At 47.3% G+C, this 24,990-nt stretch overlaps 1 long non-coding RNA gene across 1 annotated transcript; it reads right to left on the bottom strand.

Moving 5' to 3' along the window:
* Positions 1-2,855: 2,855 nt before the first annotated feature.
* Positions 2,856-24,530, bottom strand: LOC104007508 (uncharacterized). The gene is made up of 7 exons (XR_008536581.2): positions 23,753-24,530; positions 22,192-22,273; positions 16,842-18,180; positions 15,286-15,497; positions 13,183-13,256; positions 10,587-10,755; positions 2,856-6,604 (listed from the first exon to the last, which is right to left on the bottom strand). It is a non-coding gene; the product is annotated as an uncharacterized LOC104007508 (long non-coding RNA).
* Between the last annotated feature and the right edge of the window lie 460 nt (positions 24,531-24,990).

Below are 24,990 nucleotides of genomic sequence, written 5' to 3' on the forward strand. Positions count from 1 at the left end.
GCCGCTCCCTGGCCACAGGCCTTCCACAGCTTTCCAGGGCTCTGGGGTGTGTCCAGGTCATGTAGCCCCCAACAGATGCCTTCTGCTCCTCAGGCTCCGTGCTCGGCACACTGTGTTCCAGCTCTGCTCCTGTAAAGCTCATCTTCTCTTAATTCCACTGAGCATTTTTGTCTCTTTCCTCTTCACGTTTGTTGATAGTTCCCTGCACGTGAATGCCAGCCTCTTTTCCTCCAACAGTTAAGAGATGCCCAGGTTTCCCAGCCACTGCAAAGGGGCCCTGCGTGAGGCAGGCGGCGCATCTATGCTGCCTTCGCATCAGATGACCTGGGCTCAAATTCAGCCACTCACGAGAACTGTGGAAGCACTTACATTACTTCAGCTCTTCAAGCTTCAATCTGCCCCGACAGTGGAGTGGACATAATATAAGAGATGACATGCCCCTGGTGCCTGCTCCATGCTGGACGTGGTCTCAGCTGCTAGGGATGGCAGAGAGGAAGGCAGAGCTCACCCAGGAGGCCAGGCCATGCAGGGCTGTGGGCCACTGTTAGGGGCAGGGGCTTGATTCTGAGGGTGATAGGATTTCATTGCTGGGTTTTGAGCAAGGGAATGCTATGACGGTATTTACCTTTCTCAGGCTCAGGCTGCAGTGTGGAGAGTGGAGGAGGGGAGACAGCAGGAGGCCTGGTGGCATGGGGCTGCCAAGCTCCTATGGAAGGGACAATGATGCTTGGGCCCAGTGTAGCAATGAGGCGACTGACAACCTGTCCAGTTTGGAATGTGTGTTGAGTGTAGAGGCATCAAGGCTCACCAGATGTCAGGAGGTGTGGGTTTAAAGAAAGTTCCTAAGTCTGGGCCGTGAGCAGCCCGATAAATGTGGTGTCACTTTCTACAGTGAGGGACAGAGCAGGGAGAGAAGTCAAAAGTTCTGATTTGAACCAGACTTCCAAGTGGAGATATCCTAGAAGAAGTTGGATATGTGAGCCCAGAGAACAGGGCTGAGTATATCGATCTGTGAATCCACCAGCATCATGACTCCTGGGATGGCGTGACATGGCCTAGGGAGGGAGGAAAGGCAGCTCCATAAGCTGGAGCTTTCCAAAATGTACAGTCCGGGAGAGAAGGGTCCAGCTATGTGGCAAGGAGACAGAAGGAAAGTCAGAAAGGTGGTGCCTTGGAAGCCAAGTGAAAAAACTGTTCACAGAAAAATATTTCAAATGTTGGTTTCTAAAAGGTTAGCAAAAGTGTCCAAGTGACACTTCGTCTCTACAAAAAAAAAAAAAGCCAGGCAATGGGGTGCATGCCTGTAGTCCCAACTACTCAGAAGGCTGAGATGGGAGGATCGCTTGAGCCGGGGAGGTTGAGGCTGCAGTGAGCTATGATCACACCATTGAACTTCAGCCTCGGTGTTAGAACAAGACCCTGTCTCAAAAAAAAAAAAAAAATGTCCAAACACTGTTGAGAGGACAAAGAAGGTGAAGAGTGAGGTTTTTTATTGGATTTTTCAAAATGGACATTAATGGAAACTTTGTTAAGAGCAGTTCCTCTTGAACCTTAGAGTTGGAGGCAACAGAGAGAGTGAGAAGTGGCTAAATGGAGAAAGGAGGACGGGCAGCTCTCTCGGGGGTTTATGGTAACAGAGGAGAAGAACGGGCTGGTATCTGGAGGTGGTATCTGGAGGTGGGTGCATGAGCACCAGAGAGGAAAGTCAGATTTTCTGTTGCTTTTTGTTTGGTTGGCTGATTTTTGTTTGCTCTGGTTTTGGATGGAGAGTAGCATATTTGCATATTGATGGGTTGATAACTCTGAGTTATGAAAAGATCTCATTAATGAATATGGAATACCTAGTCATACGTGACATTGAGTAAATGCTGGCTGTTGTTTTCATCACTGTCACCTTTTTCTAAGACTCTCTTCACACGTTCTGGCTTATTCTAGTTTGAGTTAGAGCACTGTTGTATGAGCTACACTTCTGGCTTTATAAACACTATGTTATTCTACACTATTTCTCACATGGGCCTTTGCTTCTTGGGTTTGGTACAAACTCCTGGATGGCAAATTCTGTGCCTTGTCCACTGCCCACCCTGCGATGCCTGGCACTGTGCTAGCTCAAAGCTTGAATTCAAGTCAGCTGCGAAACTGCATCCAAGAGTCATCTGGAGGAAAGTGTTGTTTGCTCTTGGGGCATGCAGACCCAATCTGATGGGGCAGGTGCTCGGTCTTCAATTCCCTGTCCCGAGAGGGGGCAGGAGGAGGAGTGGCAAGGCAGCTGTTGTACCTCCCTGTGAACAGGAACCCCAGTGGCGGAGTTCAGATTTCTGTAGCTGGACACGCTCTTGGCCTCAAACTGCACTGCAATCACAGCCATTTGGCTCCAAGTTCTGAAACGGTGGCTTGTGAAAAAAGAACTCTAGAGAGAAATTAAAGCTCAACTTCCAAGGAATTTCTAGTCTGTGTATTTGTGTTTTATCCCCAGTTGATGGTACCTAGAAGACCAAAAGGAGGGCAGCTTCATGTCTGAGAGTAAGCACCGACTTGGAAGTCTAAAAGGCACCACACATGAGTCTCATCTCCTGTCCTCAAACACTTGAGACTCCTGCATGTGGCACCCGACAGCGTCCTCTTCTCAGGAGGAGAAACCACCACATGATGTGCAGACACGGAGACATATTTCCCTCAAGTGCGTACAACAGAGGTTGGAGCACTAAAGCCCTAACGTTAGAGCCAGAGGTATTAAAAAGAGAATGCAAGGCCAAAGCCTTAATAGTATGCTTTTTCATCTAGTGCTAAACAAAGGAGAATATAGTTCAGTGCGAGAGAAACTTTGAAGCCAATAAAATAGCAGGAAAAATGGAAAATAAGAGGAGGACCAGGTAATTTAGGATATATTTTAAGTTTTACAGCAGAAACAGACACAAAAACCTGAGAAAGACAAGTGCAAATTTAAATGAGAAAATGAAAGCACATTGTTTTCAGGATACCTAAGATAATGACACAAGAATGAAAATGAGTTCATTTCTACAATTACTTGAATCGACCAAATGGGCGTTAACGTCTGCGTATTATACATCTTGCCCCCTCTGAAGTTCTGTCCTCATTTCTCCTCCCTCTTTCAAAGTCTCCATTATTTTCCTCTAGAGATTGGCATTCAAGGCGCACGGCTCTGAATCAGCAGTTGCTGTAATTAGGGTGTATCCATGGTAATGATAACGAGGGCTAATACTAATCCCTCCTTCTTCCCTCTTCCTTTCCTTTTCTGACTCTTGTCCCCAGGGTCCCCATCCCACTCATGTGTGCACACACACACGTGCACACACACACACAGGTGGTGCACACAAGCACTCCTAGGACGTCCACAAGAGGATGGGCACCCATGCAGAGCGGACTTGCCACCCCCAGAGCAGATGGCCAGCCACACGTCAACATCAGAAAGGCTCGTATCCTTCTGAAATGGAGGACTCCCTGTGGTGAACCTAATAGAATATCGACATGTGGACACCACAGTTCAGCCAGATTCTCTCGAAAGTGTCTCTGCTGATAGAGGTCCACAATGCCATACTCATGTTTAGAAGCCTGAGATATTTGGACTCTGCAATCAGCTGAACTGTGTCCTGCCAAAGCCCTATGTTGAAGCCCTAACCCTTAATGTGGCTGTCTTTGGAAATGGGGTCTTCAAACAGGTGATGAAAGTTAGGTGAGACCACAAGGGAGGGTCCTGAGCCAATGGGAGTGATGTCCCCAGGAGAAGGCGAAGGGATGTCAGGGATGCGTGTGCAGAGGGAGGACCATGTGAGGGCTTGGGAGGACGTCAGGGATGCGCGTGTAGAGGGAAGACCATGTGAGAGCACGGGAGGACATCAAGGATGTGAGTGTAGAGGGAGGACCACGTGAGGGCTCGGGAGGACATCATGGATGTGAGTGTAGAGGGAGGACTACGTGAGAGCACGGGAGGACATCAGGGATACAAGTGCAGGGGGAGGACCACGTGAGGACATAGGAGGATATCAGGGATGTGAGTGTAGAGGGAGGATCACGTGAGGGCACAGGAGGACGTCAGGATGTGAGTGCAGAGAGAGGACCACGTGAGGGCTCGGGAGGACATCAGGGATGTGAGTGTAGAGAGAGGACCACGTGAGGGCATGGGAGGACATCATGGATGCAAGTGCAGGGGGAAGACCACGTGAGAGCATGGGAGGACATCAGGGATGTGAGTGCAGGGGGAGGACCACGTGAGGGCACGGGAGGATGTCATGGATGCAAGTGCAGGGGGAGGACCACGTGAGGGCACGGGAGGACATCAGGATGTGAGTGCAGGGGGAGGACCACGTGAGGGCACGGGAGGACATCAGGGATGTGAGTGCAGGGGGAGGACCACGTGAGGGCACGGGAGGACGTCATGGATGCGAGTGCAGGGGGAGGACCACGTGAGGGCACGGGAGGACGTCATGGATGCGAGTGCAGGGGGAGGACCACGTGAGGGCACGGGAGGACATCAGGGATGTGAGTGCAGGGGGAGGACCACGTGAGGGCACGGGAGACGTCAGGGATGCGAGTGCAGGGGGAAGACCACGTGAGGGCACGGGAGGACATCAGGATGTGAGTGCAGGGGGAAGACCACGTGAGGGCTCGGGAGGACATCAGGATGTGAGTGCAGGGGGAGGACCACGTGAGGGCACGGGAGGACGTCAGGGATGTGAGTGCAGGGGGAAGACCACGTGAGGGCTCGGGAGGACGTCAGGGATGTGAATGCAGGGGGAAGACCACGTGAGGGCTCGGGAGGATGTCACGGATGCGAGTGCAGGGGGAGGACCACGTGAGGGCACGGGAGGACGTCATGGATGCGAGTGCAGGGGGAGGACCACGTGAGGGCACGGGAGGACGTCATGGATGCGAGTGCAGGGGGAGGACCACGTGAGGGCACGGGAGGACATCAGGGATGTGAGTGCAGGGGGAGGACCACGTGAGGGCACGGGAGACGTCAGGGATGCAAGTGCAGGGGGAAGACCACGTGAGGGCACGGGAGGACATCAGGATGTGAGTGCAGGGGGAAGACCACGTGAGGGCTCGGGAGGACATCAGGATGTGAGTGCAGGGGGAGGACCACGTGAGGGCACGGGAGGACGTCAGGGATGTGAGTGCAGGGGGAAGACCACGTGAGGGCTCGGGAGGACGTCAGGGATGTGAATGCAGGGGGAAGACCACGTGAGGGCTCGGGAGGACGTCACGGATGCGAGTGCAGGGGGAGGACCACGTGAGGGCACGGGAGGACGTCATGGATGCGAGTGCAGGGGGAGGACCACGTGAGGGCACGGGAGGACATCAGGGATGTGAGTGCAGAGGGAGGACCACGTGAGGACATAGGAGGATGTCCGGGCTTCGAGTGCAGAGAGAGGAACGTGTGAGGACATGGGAGGATGTCAGATATGCGTGTGCAGAGGGAGGACCACATGAGAACATGGGAGAAGATGTCGTCTGCAAGCCAGGGAGAGGCCTCAGGAGGAGCAGCCCTGCCACACCTTGCTCTGGGACTGCCACCCGCCAGTACCCTAGGAGAACACATTCCTGTTGGTGAAGCTGCCAAGGCCGTGCTGCAGCACCAGGGGCCTCTGGTTGACCGACTGCAGAGCAGCGATGCCAGTGGTAGCCTCCAAGTAAACTCTCTAAAGGGATTTTGTTTTCTATCCTCATTTTTCCTGCCTTATCTTTCAAGAGGCTTCGTTTACCTTCACTTGTGTGGGTTCGTTTCTAAATACAGAGAAGGAATGCAGGCAAAGGAGTACCAAGCCAAGCCATCTTTTTAAAAGATAAACAGGGCACATTTTTCTTCCTTCCTGAGCAACTCATACACCAAATATGTACAGAACACCTGTAAATGGTAGAGGATTCAGATATTTTGAAAGCACAAAACCTACTCTCGAAGAACACACAACTGCTGAGTGGTAACAAAGTTTTGGCCGCTGTAGCTGCTAAAAATAGAGTTGTCATATCCTAAAACTAAAAATAAAGAAATACATCACTGATCAAACACGCTTGATGGCCTTCATTTGCATACGGTCATGACAAGCCCGGTGGGAGGTGTAAGAATGCTTGGGTGCTACCCTGCCCCCGAGGAGCTCATGAAAGCGGTGTTCACAGCTTGCTGCAGTTGCTCACATCGTAGTTCATAAGGCATTTTCTCACATGCCACCTAAACTCTTCTGCGGGGCAGCTGGGGCAGGCACCGCCTTTCTATTTCTCAGGTGTGAAAACTGAGGGTCTCAAAGAGGCAAGCACTTGCCAAAGTCACGCAGCAAGCAAGGACAAATGAGAGGGAGGCGTCTCCAACCAGGTGCAGGCTGGCAGATGTGTGCCCGTGAGCACCACTTGCCCTCAGGTCTGTGGTAGGGGTCAGATGAGTGACAGCCACAGGAGAGGCCATCCTCTTGGGGTGGAGGAGAGAGGCCACTCTCCTCTGGGATGGTCTTGAAAGACGTCTCCGTACAGGGTGGGCAGAGAGGAGAGGGAGACCTTCTCAGAGCAGGGAGGTGCATGCTGTCACCAGGAGCTGGCCAAGAGGCTCACCAGAGCTGTGGTGGAGGCCGTGCAGACTGTGTGGCGGGGCTGGAACCTGGTTTCATAGAAACAACAGGGAGAAAACAGAGTTGTGAGCTGGAGAGGTGCATGGCCAGATGAGCCGCACAGGTGGGTGGTGGGACCAAGGCCACAGTGGTCAGGAAATGCTGTGAGGGGACAGTGAGGAAAGAGGATGTCCCAGGGCCATTCATGCTTGTGACCACAAAGAAGAGATGGCTGGGCCAGGCTCCCCCTTAGCAGGTCTCGTAGCAGTTATGCAGGTGTGATCATCAGTTGATTGAAGAGCTCTCGGGTGAAAAGACACAGAATAGTTCCCATGTCATCGATGCCAGGGTGGGTTTTTATCTCAAAGAAGGCCCGTGCCCTACAGCTGGGAAATGCCATTCCCTTCACTGCTGCTTCTGCATTTAAAAGTCCTATCAGTGCTAATGGAACTCACAAATGTCTCACACAGGGGAAAACACACTGCATGAATAGGGATAGCAATTTATAGGACTGACTGAACTTAAAGGCATTGAGATTACATCCCGCAGAAAGAGGCTGGCATACAATCCAAAAACTGGCCTAGTTAGGTGGCATTCTGAATGAACGTCAGAAATAGCCTGTATTTTTGCCTCAGTCAGCCTCTGCATATTCTTTTTCTTAAAAGCTTAAAGCAAACAGAAGGACATACTCAGTCCTAAAGGTTCTTTGTGGCCCAAGATGTTCTGGCATGAGAACTGCCCTATGCCAGGAGGGAAATGTTCCAGGAAAGGAGGTGTCGGTGGTTTTCAGCCACAGGAACTAGCTCCTCGTGACACCCAATCCTGGGGAATTAATTCTGTGACCCCAGAATAGGTTTCCAAGGACAGGGATGTCACTTGGGTAAGGCATACCAAGTCTCCAACTGTGAACACATCTCCGCTTTTCCAACCTCAGCCAAAGGAGGCTGCAGCTCTGGTCGGGCTCTAACACGTGCATGGCTGTCATGGATGCCCATGTGTGCCTGGGCAATAGACGAGGGTGTGCCTTGCTGGCCCTTTCTGTGGTGCCCTGGCTAGCCCACCACCATTGTGCAGAGGAGGGTGCTGAGGCCTGTGGAAGTTACTGCAAGGTCACCAGCCCTTGCCCCTGGAGGAATCCGTGTGGTCCCAGCTCTGAATCTGAACACGTCGTATCTCCTCCTTAGGGGAGGTTTCCCACCCGCTCTGAACACAGTGAAAAGTGAGTGTGCTTGAAAGCACCGGCCTCAGTCCATGTTCCCTGATAGACACGGCCACATCTGTCAATCTAACCTTTGGGCACAGCACCTGCAAGAAACCAAGGCCCAGGCTGCAAAGAAAGGACGCGACAGAGCCTGGACACCGCTGCCTTCATGGGAGCTTGCGTGTGCGGGTGATACTGATGTGGCTCCTCGCGTCCTGTGGGTGAAGCTGGAAGTCCCAGGCTTTGCCATCTCTGGTTCCCCACTTCCCCAGTTTCGACGCTCTCCTCTCTCCCCACCCCTGCAGATACATCCTATGATCTAATTTAGCATTTTTCAATTTATTCACAAAATCATTTATTGCTCACGAAGGGATCAAGATCCATGCTCACAAGCATTATTCCGGTTTACACAGCATCTTCTCGATTCTGTGACAGATTCACTTAGGATGGTACACCTTCTCAGATTGTGTTTCCTTCTCATACAATGTCCAAACACCACTTCTCTATCTGGTAAGCTCCTAGTCATACTTCAAAGCCCAATCCAAATGCTATCAACTCAACCATCCACTACCCAACCCTGCAAGCAGAGCTGCTGTTCCCACAGCTGTTTGCTGTATAACTGATTATATTTGTATTTTTGTATTATATTTGTATATTCCAGATATTTGCTCACATCTTTCTCTCGCATTAGGTAGTGTTGCATGCCACAGCACCAGCACCAAGTGTGGCTCGTAATGTGGTTGCTCTTTATCCAAGGAAAGAGGCATGAGAGAGGCACAACACTAATGAGAGAAGCATTTTCAGGGGACTGTGTAGTAAAACCTAAGTACAGCTGTCCTAGGGAACAAGCCAAGGGAATCTGCCCTCCCCTCCCTCACTTCCAAACAGAACTGGCAACTGTAGGTGCACCCCTTCCTTTTCTTCATAAGGGCCCTTGGTTTTTCTTTGGAAGTCATTCCTCCCTGACAGTCTGAGCATTAATTTGGATGGGGAGGCTCTGACCTTGTGTTTTCAGGGGAGGCACAGAACCTGGGACTACCCTAGGAGAGTTCTCCATCCCCTGGCCTCTGAGACTGGTGCAAGATGGCTCCTGACCCCAGCAAGAACAGCAAGTTACCCCAACTTTTGCCAGAAGTCTTGAGGGAAAGTCCTCTCTGATGTACTGGCTGCAAAGCATCATGCAAGCCCTGAGCTTTGTTACAGCTGTGCAGAGAAAACCATCTTAGAAATGAAGCCCACACAGAGACAGCAGAGTCAAAGATGGAGACAAACGTCCAGATGGTGCTGAGCACCTGGATCCAGCCATGCCTGATGCTCACACTGAGACTTTTGGTTACTTATCCTAAGCCATTTTGAACTGGGCTTCAACCCCCATTGCCACATAAAATACCCTGGTCATTCTCCACGAATCTCCATATCAGAGGGGAACCAGCACCATAGTCAGGCAGCATGGAAGACGGTGCTCAGGGAAGAGACAGAGGAGTTTCTGCTGCAGGGTCCTTGTCATCCTGCAGACCCAGGTCTAGGGAGGACAGACACCCAGCATGGTTAGGGCATTCTGGGCAGAGGAACTGGTCATCAGCCCCTCAGCCACCGCAGAGGGAATGAGTAAGGGAGTCACCAAACAGCAGAAGCAAGAAAGCATCGTATGCCTTTGCCTTCACAAGGTCCGGCCTCCACCCATTGTGACAATGATAACGCCGACCCAGAGGAGATGTGGAGAGGACTCTGGCTCCACTTCTGCGGCTCTGTGCCCATGCTGAGAGGTGCAGCTTCTGGAAGAGCTGCCATTTCCATGTCCCCTTGTTTATCTTTTGTTGTCAGATTACAATATTTCTGATAGATGGCTGAAATTCGACGTTTCAGTTTGCTGACTTTTGAATCCAACTGGTAGCATTCAGTGAAGTTATGATGCTCAGTCTATCATCCTTCTCTCTCTATCTCTCTATCAATCATCTATCATCCATCCATCTATCATCTATCTACTATCTACCTTATCTACTATCAGCTATCATCCATCCATCATCCATCTATTTATCTACCATCTCTATCTACCATCCACCTATCTACCATCTATCAATCACCTATCATCCATCCATCCATCATCCAACTATCATCATCTCTATCTACCATCTACCTATCACATCTATCTACCATCTACCTATCATCTATCATTATCTATCATCTATCTACTATCTACCTATCATCTATCAATCAAGTATCTATCATCCATCCATCATCCATCTATTTATCTACCTATAATCTATCTACTATCTACCTATCATCTATCAATGATCTATCATCCATCTATCAATCATCTATATACTATCAACCTATCTACTATCTATCAATTAATTACCAATATCTGTCATCTACCTATACATGAATCACCTATGTATCTATCATCTACCCATCTTCACATGAACACATATGCACATACACACATACATGTACATGATGTATGTGTCTATACTCATACACACATATAAAGGCAATTCTTATTTCTTATTTTCAGTATCTCCTCCCTGATCAGTGTTCGAGCTGTCCAGGAGATGCATGGCTGCTCGAAGGGTCTCACAGCCAGTTTGACTGCCCCTACAACCAGTTCTCTCCACATTTTAATGTGACATGACAGGAGAAAAGAGTCATTTACTTTAATAAATTCTCCTCAGCAAAATGAGAGATTACTTTAAAATCGAAGCAGTCAGGGCCAACACCCTGGGTGAAAATAATTACATTGATTGCTGTGGGGAGATTAGAAACTCTTACAGAGGGCTAAGAAGAAAAGTCAGCTTAAAATGTCCACATTCAAGCATTAAGTTAGTACTTACAAAGGGCAGGGAACTGTCTAAGGCCACGGCCACAAGCACAGGGGGCCTCTGGGCATCAGCGCCAGGCCGGCGAGTAGAGAAGTCCGGCTTGGAGAGTACAAAACAGGCGCGATGTCTAAAGTCCATTGTGCCGCTGAGGAGAGAGGCCATTTCTCTTACTGTCTCCTGTCTGAAGAGGAGAAGGAAGTAAAAGTTGAAAAACAACAGGAAAGAAGTCAGTGGTAAGACCAGCTGGTGCCACTGATGATCAGGCCTGAGGTGAAAAGATTAACCCCCGCACCCCACTCTAAACACATGTGCTCTCAATCTACAAGACCAGCTGGTGCCACTGATGATCAGGCCTGAGGTGAAAAGATTAACCCCCCCCAACCCCACTCTAAACGCATGTGCTCTCAATCTATCACGACCCTTTCACGTGGAACCCTTTAGAGTTGTAAACCCTTAAAAGGGCCAGGAACTCTGTCTTCAGAGAGTTCGGTTCTTGAGACTTGATCGGCGGAAGCTCCTGGCCGAATAAAACCAAATCATTCCTTAACCCGGCGTCTGAGGGGTTTTGTCCATGGCTCATCCTGCTACACCACCGAGAAGTGCCAAGAAGGAAAAGGGCCTCTGGCCCGTGGGTGTTGGGCAGAGTCAGAGAAGGTGGGCAGGAGAACCAAAGAGGGCCGGTGGCACTGACGTTAGCAGGCACAGGGAGGAGGTCTCGCTCCTGGAGCCTAGAATAGGAAGGATGACTGGGGAGCTGGGAGGGATGGAGGGAGGGCATTTGACGTGGACAGGACTTCTGCCTTCAAAGAAGGGCATGTCTTTAGGTTCCCTGATAAATTCAACTTCTCCTGTGCTCAGCCTACAGCAAAAAGAAGGTGGGGCCAGGTACAGTGGCTCCTGCCTGGAATCCCAGCATTTTGGGAGGCCAAGGCGGGAGAATTGTTTGAGCCCAGGAGTCCAAGACCAGCCTGGGCAACATAGTGAGACCTTGTTGCTACAAAAAAGTTTAAAAATTAGCTGGGCACAGTGGCGTTTGCCTGTGGTCCCAGCTACTCAGGAAGCTGAGGTGGGAGGATCGCTTGAGCCCCTGGAGGTGGAGGTTGTAGTGAGCCAAGGTTGTACCACTGCACTGCAGCCTGGGCGAAGAGCAAGACCCTGTCTCCAAAAAAAAAAAAAAAAAAAAAAAGATGGTAGTGATGATTCTAGCACCTTCCTCAGGTTTCTTTAGATTCCTGGTTCTACCTGCATGGAGCATTTTGTATGGCAGGAAATTTTTTCTTCTTGTAATAAACAGTACACAGGAAATTGTGGAATGAAATGAAGCCCAAGTTATTCCGTTGAGAAAAGCAGTATTTTAGTTAATTTTCAGATAAGATTTCTCAGCCCTCTACTGTGAATTTGCCTTTCTGATTGTTGGAGATAATGAAAGAGGTCATAAAACCTTCTTTATGGGGATTATATCATTTGTCTTCAATGTCATACAATTCTAGAAATCAAAGCTGAAAAGAAACTAAGACAATTTGTAGACAATTTCATAGGTGTAGTAGAGGTGTGTTTAATAACTCAGGGTTACAATTCTGAAGTGAAATTTAGATACTTCCAATAAGAGTCCACATTGTTGAAGGTACGGGGCAAGGGGCACTTGCAGACACTATTCATGGGTTAATTGATGAAAGCTTCATGGAAATCAATATGTCAATCAAGAGCTATGATACACATTGACCTTTTGATGTAGGAATTTTAGTTTTTAGGATACTAGACTAAGGAAATAATTAGAAATATAAATATTCTTGTACAAAGGTATTCATGACAGTATTATTATAATGGAAATTATTGAAAATATGTGAATCCAAAATGATGAAGTAGTTAAATAACAAATGATATATAAATGCAATGAAATGTTATATAGTCATTAAAATTACTGTTTTGAAAAATTTTTATCCACTGGAAAAATGTTTATAAAGAAATATTAAGTGAAATGTTGAGAAATATATAGAAATTTACATAAAATATATTAGCCATGCAAATACATGAGTGTATGCTTTCTGTGGATAGACATAAATATTGCTAGAGAAAAAAATAGAAAAGAATCCATCAAGGCATTAACTACACATTTTTCTAAGTTACTGGTATCTTAGTGTTCTAGGTGTAGGTTATTAAAATTTCCTTCTCTGTACTTTCTAAAATTTTAATAATAAGAATGTGCTTTTTAAATAATTTTTTTAACTTGAATATCTCACATGATCACCTGAAGTTCCCATTTTCTCAACTTAACAGAGAACTTAACCGACCTCTTCTTATTCCTTTTTTTCTATTCTGGCTCATGCAGTGGATGGAAGATGGCATTGAAGGAGCTCTCAACTCCTCTCCAAGCCTCGCTGTTCGTGACATGATCATGGCAGTGAAGGGACACGGCTCTGGAGTGCTGGGCTCCGTTTGCTCTGCACTCAGCCTCCCATCTGGATGGGGTTTGGAATGCTGCCTAGGCTCTGCCTTCTCTCACACAGGAAGGACGTTTGGCCCCAAACCAGGTGCTGAAGGGTTTGGCAGAAGCACCCGATGCCTGAGCTATAGCACAGCACGGTGCCCTGGGCGGCTCCACACTCACCTGGCTCAATACCACCCTCTTCCTTCCTTCCCGCCGGGCTGCCCTCTCGCCTGCATTTCCTGTGGTCTATGGAACTGAAACGACATGAGCAGCATTTCAGGACGTCCCCCTTAAAACCCGCTCCTCTGTTCTTATCCACATGGCTTATTACTACTTTCCAATCTCATCTCCTGCGGTTCTCCACGTGACCACCTTCCAGGCCAGCAGCCTTGTCGCGTGGCATCCCCAGTCCCATCATTCCCTTCCCCCACCCGGAGCACCCTTCCCCCGGCCACACAGTGACAGGCTGGGCTGTGAGAGCTTCGGTGGAAACCAGGCCTTCACCACTTCCTCTCCCTTCAAGCCACACACAGCTGTTGCAAGTTCCGGATACCAATCATTTTTTAAAAAATAAATTGCTATTTAAGTCAATATCTGAACAATGTATGAAAACAATCAGATTTTAGGCCCACTTATTTTTAAGCCCAGATGACATCACTCATGCTCGACCACTGTCCTTATTCAGAATACTCAGGTTGGAACAGTTCAGCTCCTCAGAAAATGAAACACACTCTTCACCGAGTAAGTTTTACCACCAGAGAGTAGATCGTACACCATTGATTATGGAGGCTGTTTTAAAAAAAGGAGTTCAAAGAAAGCTTAAACAGCGGTCAGATCACTGCCACCAGTAGGTGGCCTCCAAGAAGCTCCGTTTTCAGTTCTCATTTAAAGGCAGATATTTCTATATGTTAAAAAACCAACCTGCGCTGTATAGTCATATGTTATACACCTATCTCCCAATTCTAAAACTGACCCCTTAAGAAAAAAAACAAAAAGGAAAAGGAATTGAATCAGCCCAAATCACCAGTGAGACAAACCTCAATTAACATCATATGTGGACATTTTCTCTTTGATATTTAAGTTCCAGAAAATGGCTAAGGTTTTAAAATTAAACTGACATTAGTTTTTATACACTACCTGTCGCAAGCCATGTACCTGGAGATAGTCACAACTAAAATTTGGGGATGGTGAGGGGGAGAGAGAAAATCAAACCGTGCTTCAAAAACCTTCGCTGGGAAGCTGCTCAGGCCTCTCATTTCCCCCCGTGCACCTTTCCTGATCCCCGTGGGTCCTGGCCACTCGGTCACTGCTCCTCATAATGCCTCTCCTCCTTTGGTCATTAGGCCTTTCCAAACGAGCGCAGTCAGCACGTTCTCTGTTCATCTTTGCTTCTTGGGCTTTCCCCTGGTAATTGTTTTCCTCAGCCCATAAATATTCTATTTATTATCTCCCTGTTCTTGACCACTTGTTCTGCATTTTCTCCATCTTCCTTGTGATTAGAAACCTCAAACAGAATGTCGGTCATTGGACTCCCAGGGATTTACTTTGCCTCTAAAATAGGCAGAGCTCCACTCCCGTGGGTCCTAATTTTAATCAAATCGGTCATTTTTTTCCAAGCCTCATCAGCTTCATGCCTCCACTAACGGACTTTTAGGTTGCATGTCTCTACGTGGATTATCGTTGCTGCTGGACAGAGCTGGTCAGGAAGGAAATTTATTGCACAAGAATGGGAAGAAATTATCAAGTTAACTGATGTGTAAGGGAGGTGTACCTGGAAGATACTCTTTAATAGGCAATGCATGTGTGGGGATATTTTTAAGTTTTATCGGTAGAAATGAAATATATTGAACACAAATCGAGCAAATATGACTTGGTCGTTAACATCCCTCTGATTAAACAGGAGTGCTGCTATGAGAAAGCGTTGTGCCATTCTGCAGGCACACGAGAGTCGCTGGGTTTTAGGGTAGTCTCTGTGGAGAATGGTGACTGGACCACGTGGGAGAGGGGCTTGAGGCAGGAAGGTGAGCAGACTCCAGAGTTCAAGAGATGTTTGCATACAGTGCCCTCTTGTTTCCCCTTACAGTGTGGCTGTGGCCAGTATTGAGAACCAAGTGTTCAGGAACTCACGCTGGCCTGCCGGTCCCACCTGACCTGAGAGTGGCGGGCACTCAGCGTTTCAGCAAGCTGCTTCCTCGACGATGCCTTTGATCTCTTATTGTTGCTGGGGAGGCTGGAGTCCACCCAAATCCAGTGGGAAGTGCTGTCAGCTGCTACGTCTCTTACCTAGGAGCTTTAGAGGCTCAAGGGCATGACTGGAACAGACTGGAACCCAATGGAAGAGTTTGGATGCAGCATCTGTCCTGCTCCACTGAGCCCCAGGGAGGAAGCCTCAGCCACTGGCTGTGCTGAAGAAGGTCCAATCCAAGTGTGAGGCAGAAGAGCAGAGGCGTCCTCGAAGAGAAGGCCGGGGCTGCAAACCACAGGAGCAGGGCGTCCTGAGAAGCAATGGGAGCAAAATCAAGATGCCCAGAGTCTTGGGGCTGTTTCAGAAACCCCAAAAGCAAGAACACGGGGTGTCCAGTGGGTGGAGTCAGCAGTCCCAGTGCCATTTGGAGTTCAGTCACAGGAAGAACTTGCAAATGACAGCACAGCACCGGGCACTTGACCAGGTGGGGGACCCTGCATCCCTGAGGTGGCTCAGGGGACAGGACAGAGGCATGACCTTGGATCTGGGAATGGGGAGCAGAGCACAGCAGGACAAACCCAAACGCATCTCCATCGTTAAGAAAATCCCCAGCAGGTGGGGAAGGAAGAGCAAGAAGGCGAGAGCCAGGCAAGGCTGGCAGTGTCTGGTGCACAGGCTCCCTTTTCACCCTGGCTTATTTGAGATGGAATTTAAAATATTTTTTGCAAGATAGATTGTGAGCTTTACAGTGAGAAAAGTATTTCCCAAGAACTTTACTTCATTTATAAAAGAGTAGATACAGAGACAAGGCGTCTGCGGCCCATAGTATTTAATGCACTCGAAACACGTTTAACTTCCAGGGTAGATCTGATGTCCTCCCTCCACCCGTAACTCCCCTGAAATCTCCTTAGTGTTTGGTGGTGCTGTGCCTGCTTTCTCACACACACCACTTGGACCTCGTGACTCATCTCATACATGCATCTCAATTCTCACCCTCCCCACAGCCCAGACTTTCTGTTTTAACCTCACAGCTGCCCAGCGTGATGGCTGTGTCCAGCCCAGCTGATGGATTGGCCATTTCAACGTGAATCCCAGGCACTCCAGCCTTCCTTTGCGGGTGCCATTTCCCGACCTGGGTTACTCTACCAAGTACTCTCCAGCTTTTGTCTCCACAGCAGCCTCCCCACATCCCACCAACACAAACACGCAGCACATGCAAGCACAAACACACGTGCAAACATGCTTAAATACCATGTACACATGCACACAGGTGTATATGTGTACACACACTACACACACTGTACAAACATAAACCCACATATACACACATGCACACATTGTTGCGCACAATACACACACAGACACACATGCATGTGAACACATACACATGACAACACATACGTGTTCACATTAAACACATGTGCAATACAAATTCATGTACACAAACGTATGCTTGTATGTGTGCATACACAATACACAGATACACCCGTACATCAACATGCATCAAAGCACATGCATACACAGAGACATGCGCAATGTGCACAGGTACACACATGCACACATACACTTTGGAGCTGGGTTCACATGCTGAGTGGATGGTGTGCTCTGCACTAGAAGCCCAAGGCCATGGCCCACTTAACCCAGTGAACCTCACCTGTGCTCCGTGTCAGCAACCACACCTGGATGTCACCCGGAACTGCCCCATTCTGGCCCTGACAACACCGCAACCAAGTAAGAGGCACGAGACCCAGGAGACGATGGTGCTGGCTGATGCCGCCCCTCCCTGAAGGCTCAGAGCCTGCACTTGCTGGATGCTCCATGGCCATGTGAAGCCCAGGGGAGCTGAGCGATGGCACCGCAGGCCCCAGGAGTGCTCCTCTGGCTTCACATGCACCCAAGCTGTGATTTTTCAGATAAATATGACTAAGAAGACCTCGATGTTTCTGTGTGATTTGCCTACCTAATGTCAGAGATGGGTATTACAAAATATTTTTGGTTCATCAAATGGTTTAAGGTAATTTCTCAGTAAGATGGCTTGGCTCACATGCCATTTTCAAGAATGCTGAGAAAGGACAGTGTGCCATCAAGCTGTGGAATCGCTTGGTACACTGTGGAATTCCGTGGTAAGATGTTTTTCAAGGACTGAAGTGCATGGAAGAGGAACGGAAACCTTTGTTGCCTATTCATGTGTTATTTCCAGGTCTCGACCCACCAGTCCCCGCTGCCTCCCTTTGTAGCTCCTCTGGTTCCCATGTGAGTCCCTCCCTTTGCATCCACACGATGCACTGCGTCACTCATCTGCACACATCTTGCTTTCCAGAGCAGACTAAAAGCCCCTCTGGACACAGAAAGTGCCTCTGTCTCTTTTAATAGCTATTGTACCTCACAGAGCATTTAAATTTTTATTGATGGGTTAATAAATAATTGATTGATGGGGACCAAAACTAATTTTTAAAATTGATTGTCAACTGAAAACCTGTACAAGATATCCCACTGTTTAACAATAGAGAGGAGCTATTGCAGCTGCTGTGACGACTGGCAATGTCCTCTTCTTTATCGCACCTCTAAGAAATCTGCTGGCAAATGACTTCTTGGATACTGTTCCATTAAGGAATTTCTCAATGGATAAAGTTTTTACTATTCTAAAAGTATCTTTGTGTCTTCACAGTAGGTGCTGTATTTGGTTTGGAGGAATTTTATTAGTCTACAGGACATAATTTCTTCCTTCTAGGAGTTTACAGAGGACTAGAGGATGAGTTACCTGCACAACCCATCACTCTATGGAACCTCCCGGCCGGTGTCCTGCACCGTAGGATTACACACATGTAGTAACACAACTTATTTCCACATTCTGTAGCCAAAGCCTAATGGGTCAGGGTTCATCAGTTTACCACACGGCGGCCATCTCATGTTGATCAGGGTCGGGGTTCATCAGTTTACCACACGGCGGTCATCTCATGTTGATCAGAAGCCTTGACAGCAAGCCTAGATGTCTGTTGATTATAAATAAAAATTATTATTTATAAATGCAATTTGTTTGGAAAACAAAAATCAAAGCTTGGGATCCATGGAGTTAAAAAATAACTAAAGAATCTCTACTGATTAAAAGATAGTGAGCTAGGCACGGCTCAGTGGCTCATGCCTGTAATCCCAGCACTTTGGGAGGCCGAGGCGGGCGGATCACTTGAGGTCAGGAGTTCAAGACCAGCCTGGCCAAGATGGCGAAACCACGTCTCTACTGAAAATACAAAAATTAGACGGGCATGGTGGCGCACGCCTGTAATCCCACCTACTCAGGAGGCTGAGGCAGGAGAATAGCTAGAACCCGGGAGGTGGAGATTGCAGTGAGCTGAGATCACAGCACTGCACTCCAGCCTGGGGGACAAAGCGAGACTCCGCCTCCAAAAAAAAAAAAAAAAAAGATACTGAGTTGAGTGTGGTGGCTCATGCCTGCAGTTTCAGCTACTTAGGAGGCTGAGGTGGGAGGATCCCTTGAGCCCAGGAGTTCAAGTCTAGCCTGGGCAACATAGTGAGACCCTGTCTCTAAAATAAGCAAATGCATTATTATTTTTTTAAAGACACCAATCCCAGGAGCTGCTTAGATACTCTGCTTTATCACCCATACCTTTGGTCCCAGATCACTCCAGCCTCATCCATACACCCTTGTGCCTTTTAACCTCTAAGTAGTTATCCTAAATCCAGTCCTTAAACAGGATCATACTTGGGGAGAAAACATACATCCTTGAGAAAACAGGAGAATGTTGAAAATATTTGCCTAAGAAATTAAAGTGCTATATTGAAAAATGACCAAAGCAAGTAAATTGAGTAAAAAGTAGATTTGGGCAATGAATTGTGGAGGAATGCTAAAAAATGAAATGAAATAAAAATAAAGAAAGAAGAAATTTGAGAACGAGGATTTTTGTGATAAGAAAACACATGGCATTGAAAGCATAATTGAGGGTCAGAATGTCTGTCTTTCTCCAAGGGCTTCAACACCAGCCTGTTGGCAGTGGACCTGACCCTGACCAGTCATGGAAGCCAACTGGGAACCAACGAGGGCAACAGTTAGCTGCTGTCAGTGCCACACCGGACGAGGATATGGGGACTGATGCTGAAAAGCCACAGGGCGTTGATAAGGCACTAGCGATAATCACTGACCCGAGCCCGTTCTTATTCAAATTCAGTAAGTGTATTTCAGACTGTCATCCTATGCCAAAAACTGAGACAGATGCTGCATCCTGGACTTGATGATTATTTTTTAAACAATCATGTGATGTTGCCTGGAGGTTGTGTAACTGCACCTGCTCCGGCAACTTTCATGACTCAGCACAGAGGAAGAAGCCGAGCGCGATTCTCCAACACACTGGGGTACGTACTGGCTGGCCTAAGTCCTGGGTCGTCCAAGAGCAATAGTTGTTCACAATGACAGGTCAAGTCACCTCCAGAGTGTATATTATAACTAATGTAACCTATTTGAGAAAGAATGAAGGGTTTATGTTTTTTGAGAATATTTCCATTAGGCGGGCTTAGAAAATGTAGATACTTAAACAGTTTAGCATCTAGAACACCATAGAACTATTAGAGAATCTGTTACTGAAAATTAGCCTGTCATTTTATGGCAGGATACTGGCAGAGTATTTTATCAGGCTGCAACATGGCTGCATTTTTCTCCTCATTACGCAAGATGTATCCAAGACATTTTCCCTGTTTCAGGTCATTACTCATCTTGCGCAGCCACTGAGCAAAGCGGGTCACGGGGTCCTCAACTGTGAAGTGGTGACGTGAGACACACGACCTCCTGTAACCCTTCAGCCTCCAAGAGTCTGGGATTCAGTAGACACAAACTCGCTGTGAAGGATGGGGCCACTCACACAGAGGCGCGCCGCCCGCCTCACCCTCTGAGGGTGACTTTCCACAGCTGGGACTGGAGGACCCTGGGGCAGATTTAAAAACTATGATCCCAGATGCACAGAACCAGAATAAACGCAGCCTGGCTTGTGTTGCTCAGGGGGTGACAAGGGGCACTGGGCAACCCTGCTGGCTGAGACTCAGCCCCAGCCACCTTCCAAGCAAGGTTCTAGAATGTTCCAGAACCAAAAAGAGAAGCAGATGGCTACAAGTGAGGGAAATACTATTTCTCAGTGATCATTTACAACCAGCAGCTCCTAAATGCTTTTTAAAAAGGTAGATGAGGGATCTAGAACTAGAAATACCATTTGACCCAGCCATCCCATTACTGGGTATATACCCAAAGGACTATAAATCATACTGCTATAAAGACACATGCACACATATGTTTATTGTGGCATTATTCACAATAGCAAAGACTTGGAACCAACCCAAATGTCCAACAATGATAGACGGGATTAAGCAAATGTGGCACATATACACCATGGAATACTATGCAGCCATAAAAAATGATGAGTTCATATCCTTTGTAGGGACATAAATGAAATTGGAAATCATCATTCTCAGTAAACTATCGCAAGAACAAAAAACCAAACACCACATATTCTCACTCATAGGTGGGAATTGAACAATGAGAACACGTGGACACAGGAAGGGGAACATCACACTCTGGGGACTGTTGTGGGGTGGGCGGAGGGGGGAGGGATAGCACTGGGAGATATACCTAATGCTAGATGATGAGTTAGTGGGTGCAGCGCACCAGCATGGGACACGTATACATATGTAACTAACTTGCACATTGTGCACATGTACCCTAAAACTTAAAGTATAATAATAATAATAATAATAAAAGATTAAAAAAAAAGTTGATGACTTCACTAACTCAAAGAGACACAGTCATTCCTGGAGGCAAGGAGTGCAGGAAGAGCCAGCAGGTTGTAGCAGCAGTCCTTGAAATAGCAGGAAAATCCCACTTGGATACTTTGTCTGTGCAGATCCACATCTCCATGGAGAAGAAGCCTAACTCCTAAGTTTAGATCTGCCTCTGTTTAGCATTCCCTGCACAGCATGACGTGAATGCAGAGGGGGATGACATTTGCTGACTGGTACATCTAAAGACCTATCAAGGAAGAATGGGACTTGCCCTTAGGCCGAGAAGGCCTAGATGCGTCCGTCATCCCTGGCCAGCTCTTGTTCTTGGTGTGCCCACTGAGCAGCATGAGGGCAGCCTCAAAGACTCGCTTGCCGAGCAAACACTGCCAAATGTCACTGCACAAACCACCGAGTCAGGATCCTTCTCTGAAGGCTTCTCTGCCTACTGGGCACATAGAAACGAGTTTAAAATCTGCAGACAATTGATTTCAAGTGAAGATAGCTGGTGCTGAAGTGATTCCAAAGTGGTGAGTTTGGGCAGCCTGACGAGCTGCTGCCATGGGGGGCTGTGCAGAGCTGCCTGCCCTGAGGGCCGTGCCTGGCACAGTGAGGCCTCTCAAAACCATTCTTGTGAATGCCCTGCTCCTCTCTCAGCACTCCATTTTTATGAACTATTTTGAAGTCAGTGGAAATGGGTTTCTCAGGGCCCTGGCTATGGTTTGAACATGTCCCCAAAGTTCAGGAGTTAGAAATTTAACCCCAGTGCAACCATGCTGAGCGGGAGCCTTAAGAAGTGATGGGGTCATGAAGGCTCTGCCCTGCTGAATGGATTAATGCCATTATCATGGGAGTGGGTTTGTTGTGAAAGTGAAATCAGCCCTTCCTCACTGTCTCACCACAAGGTGCCTTCTGCCATGTTATAAGGCAGCAAGAAGCCCTTGCCGATGCAGCCCCTTAATCTGGGACTTCCCAGCCTCCAGAAGCATAAGCCAAATAGACTTCTACTGTTTATAAATTCCCAAGTCTGTGGTATTCTGTTACCGCAGCAAAAAGCAGACTAAGACAGTTGGTCTTCAGAGAGCAGACATTTTCATATTTGAGGATATTTCATCCTTCAGGGATACTTCTCTTATTTTCTCTAAAAGTGAGAAAAATAAAAGCCAGATAAGAAGAACAATGCGTGAACACCATACTTTTTCTCACACCCCAAGTGGAAAATATACCTTTCTTAAATAAGTGAGTGAACACTCCTGGATGGCTTCACAATAACATGTTGTAGAATCAATGCATTCTTCTTAAAACTGCCTATAAAAAGAAAAAAACTATAATCAACAGCTGCAATGCTGTGCTCTTTTATTCCACCCCAATGCTGGAATTATAAGCACAATTCTCCCTTTGCATCCCTCTTGCATCAACCAAAAGTTGAGTTGCAAAGTGGAGTGAAAACTATTAAATAATCACCATATACATTTGTTTTTGAATATTCACTTTTCTGCAAAAACGTGGTTTTACCACATCTTTAGCTAATATCCTCTAAAGATAGTGAACAACTTTAGTCCATGGGAAGTACATTATGAGGCCTCAAAGCGAAGATGCTGATAAACCTCAACCCTTTCTGCTTCAGTGTAAGCCTTTCCATCTTGAACTATATGTGTTAACAAACAAGTGAAGTTTTTTGTTTTTGCTATGAGTTCAGGAGACAGGGAAAGATGGGTAACCCACAGCCTCGTGTCTGGCAGAGTGAAAGGGTGGGCTGGTTCCTGGTATACTGATGTTCTCATTGTCTACAGGTCCCTTTGTGCAAAGCAGCCTGCCCTGCAACGTCCTCTTTCAAGAGCTGTTTGGACCTGAGCTTTCCCAGGCTCTGACCTCCCTCATGCTTGAATGGATACTACAGCCAGTTAGATCAGTGTCATCCAATTTGAGATGTCACACTCCTCAAAGACCCCAAAGACCTGAGACTCGAGAAATCCTTACCTGAGGGACCAACATGTAGTTCAGTAAGAAAACACTTTTAAATTGTGACTTAACAGTAAAAAAGAGAAGTATTTTCTTTACAGCATTTAATTTGAAAAGAATTCGTCATAAGTGCTGTGATGGATTTGAGGTGACTGTCAGTTTGGCACCAGAAATATGTTTCTCAAACACACATAGTTCCCAAGAATATACCAACGAACCTCATAGGTTCTGAAGACCGCAGTTTAAGAAACACATTTTGATATGGTTACTCTTATATCCAGGTTCATTTTCTCCAAATAACTATACCTTCATTCATTAATGTGTCATTTCTTTCAGGAACTATTTTCTGAGTCTCAAACATATTTCATAGCACTCTCAAGCTTGAGGTTCTGCCTGAGCACGCTCCTCCTCCTTTTCTTTTGTGACTCTTCATTTCATATGGAGTTAAACCTGAGCTCCTATATGTGGCTTTCATAATTATCCAAGAGTATTTTCTGGACATTTCCAATTCTGACCCATTTCTGTAGTCCCAAAAGAACTCTTAGCACACAGCTCTGTCCATTTACTTGACTTATTCATTTCTTTAGTAACGACTGGCTGCATTCTAACTTCTTCAGAGAACTGTGCCAGGCACATCCTGGGGTTCAAAGAAAAATTCAGCAGAGTCCTCCTTCATGACACACCCTGCCATCAGCACTGGAAATATCCCTGCACAGGGCTTATGGTCTAATAACACTGTGCTTAGGGCCACAGGGTTGGGAATCAGATCTGTGTGAATTTGAGTCCCGGTTCTGCCGCTTAACAAGGAGTCACACAATCACTTACCCACACCTGAGCCCCAATGTCTCCATCTACCCAAGAGTGGGCGAATCGCATGACGTTGTTGCAAGCATCGTCTGAGAACCAAGGTAACGAACTGACTGCTGATCCAAGGCAGGCACTCAACCATAGGATTTTAAGGGCCACAGATGTGGGAATGAAGAACTCCATAGAAGATAATGATGGAAACTGAGAGAAGTGAGTGAGATGTTAGTTCGGAGGGAAAGGAAATCTTCACAACACCCTGTCTTAGCAGGATCAACCTTCCTTCTTTCCAGCTATTCAGTTTCCATGAGGGACCAGCCCAGGTTGCTCATGTCCTAGGGTCCTTCCTGAGCATTTCAGACCCGGGTGCATCCCGCACTCACACTCAGTTCCTACCTTGTGCTGGGCCCTGCCATCAGCCCAGAGAGCCATGGTAAGACTCGCCATTTCCTTTGAAAGTCTCGTGGGCTGTCTTCCTGTCCTCTCTCCTCCCTTCTGACATCCCAGATTCAGCCCGTGTGCCAGGGCTTCTCAGCCCTCTCTGTGGGTGGTGGAGAAACACGTCCCCTTCTCCACCTCACCATCTCAGGAACACAGTCCTTTCCCCCTGGCCTTTTATACTCTGGGGCCAGAATCCAAATAGTCTATGAATCTCTACCACTCAGTTTAGCCTCTCCCTCAGTGTGTTTCAAGGAGCACTAATCTTACAAAATGTTCCCAGAAGAAACTGTTTCTGGGGCCAACTAATTATGGGAAACATGGCTCTCTGTATCATCCTCTTGGAGATTTAAAGTATGTTTTGACTATCAGAAATCTTGCAGTAAGGAAGCCTGTTGGTATTTGCCTAACCCAGCATTTCCCAAACTCACTTGTCCATGGAACCCTCCAGCAAGTGACAGCCACACACTATCAACAGGGCCAGGCTCTACCAGGCATGTTCTGGGAAATGTGCCATATGTAGCTTTGTTCTGTTTCCACTTTTGTTAGATTCGATGGCAACAAGATTGAAGGCGCCCTGAGATAAGTGACTTTGTTTTGAATTGTTTAGTAATAATAATAATAATTCGTAATTCTAAGCACCAGATGGGCATAAAGTAAGTTCTCAATAAGTGCCCCTTGACAGCTCAGCCTCCCTGGAGTGATCATTTTTCAGATCTCAAATTTACCTGACTCACACAAATGTCATTTGGCTTTGGCTGTATGCATGCCCAGCCTCATTGCTTTGGTGTATTTTTAAATAAATGATTTTTAGAGCAGTT

This window comes from Pan troglodytes, chromosome 7 (assembly GCF_028858775.2).
Source record: "Pan troglodytes isolate AG18354 chromosome 7, NHGRI_mPanTro3-v2.0_pri, whole genome shotgun sequence".
NCBI classification, from domain to species: Eukaryota; Metazoa; Chordata; class Mammalia; order Primates; family Hominidae; genus Pan; species Pan troglodytes.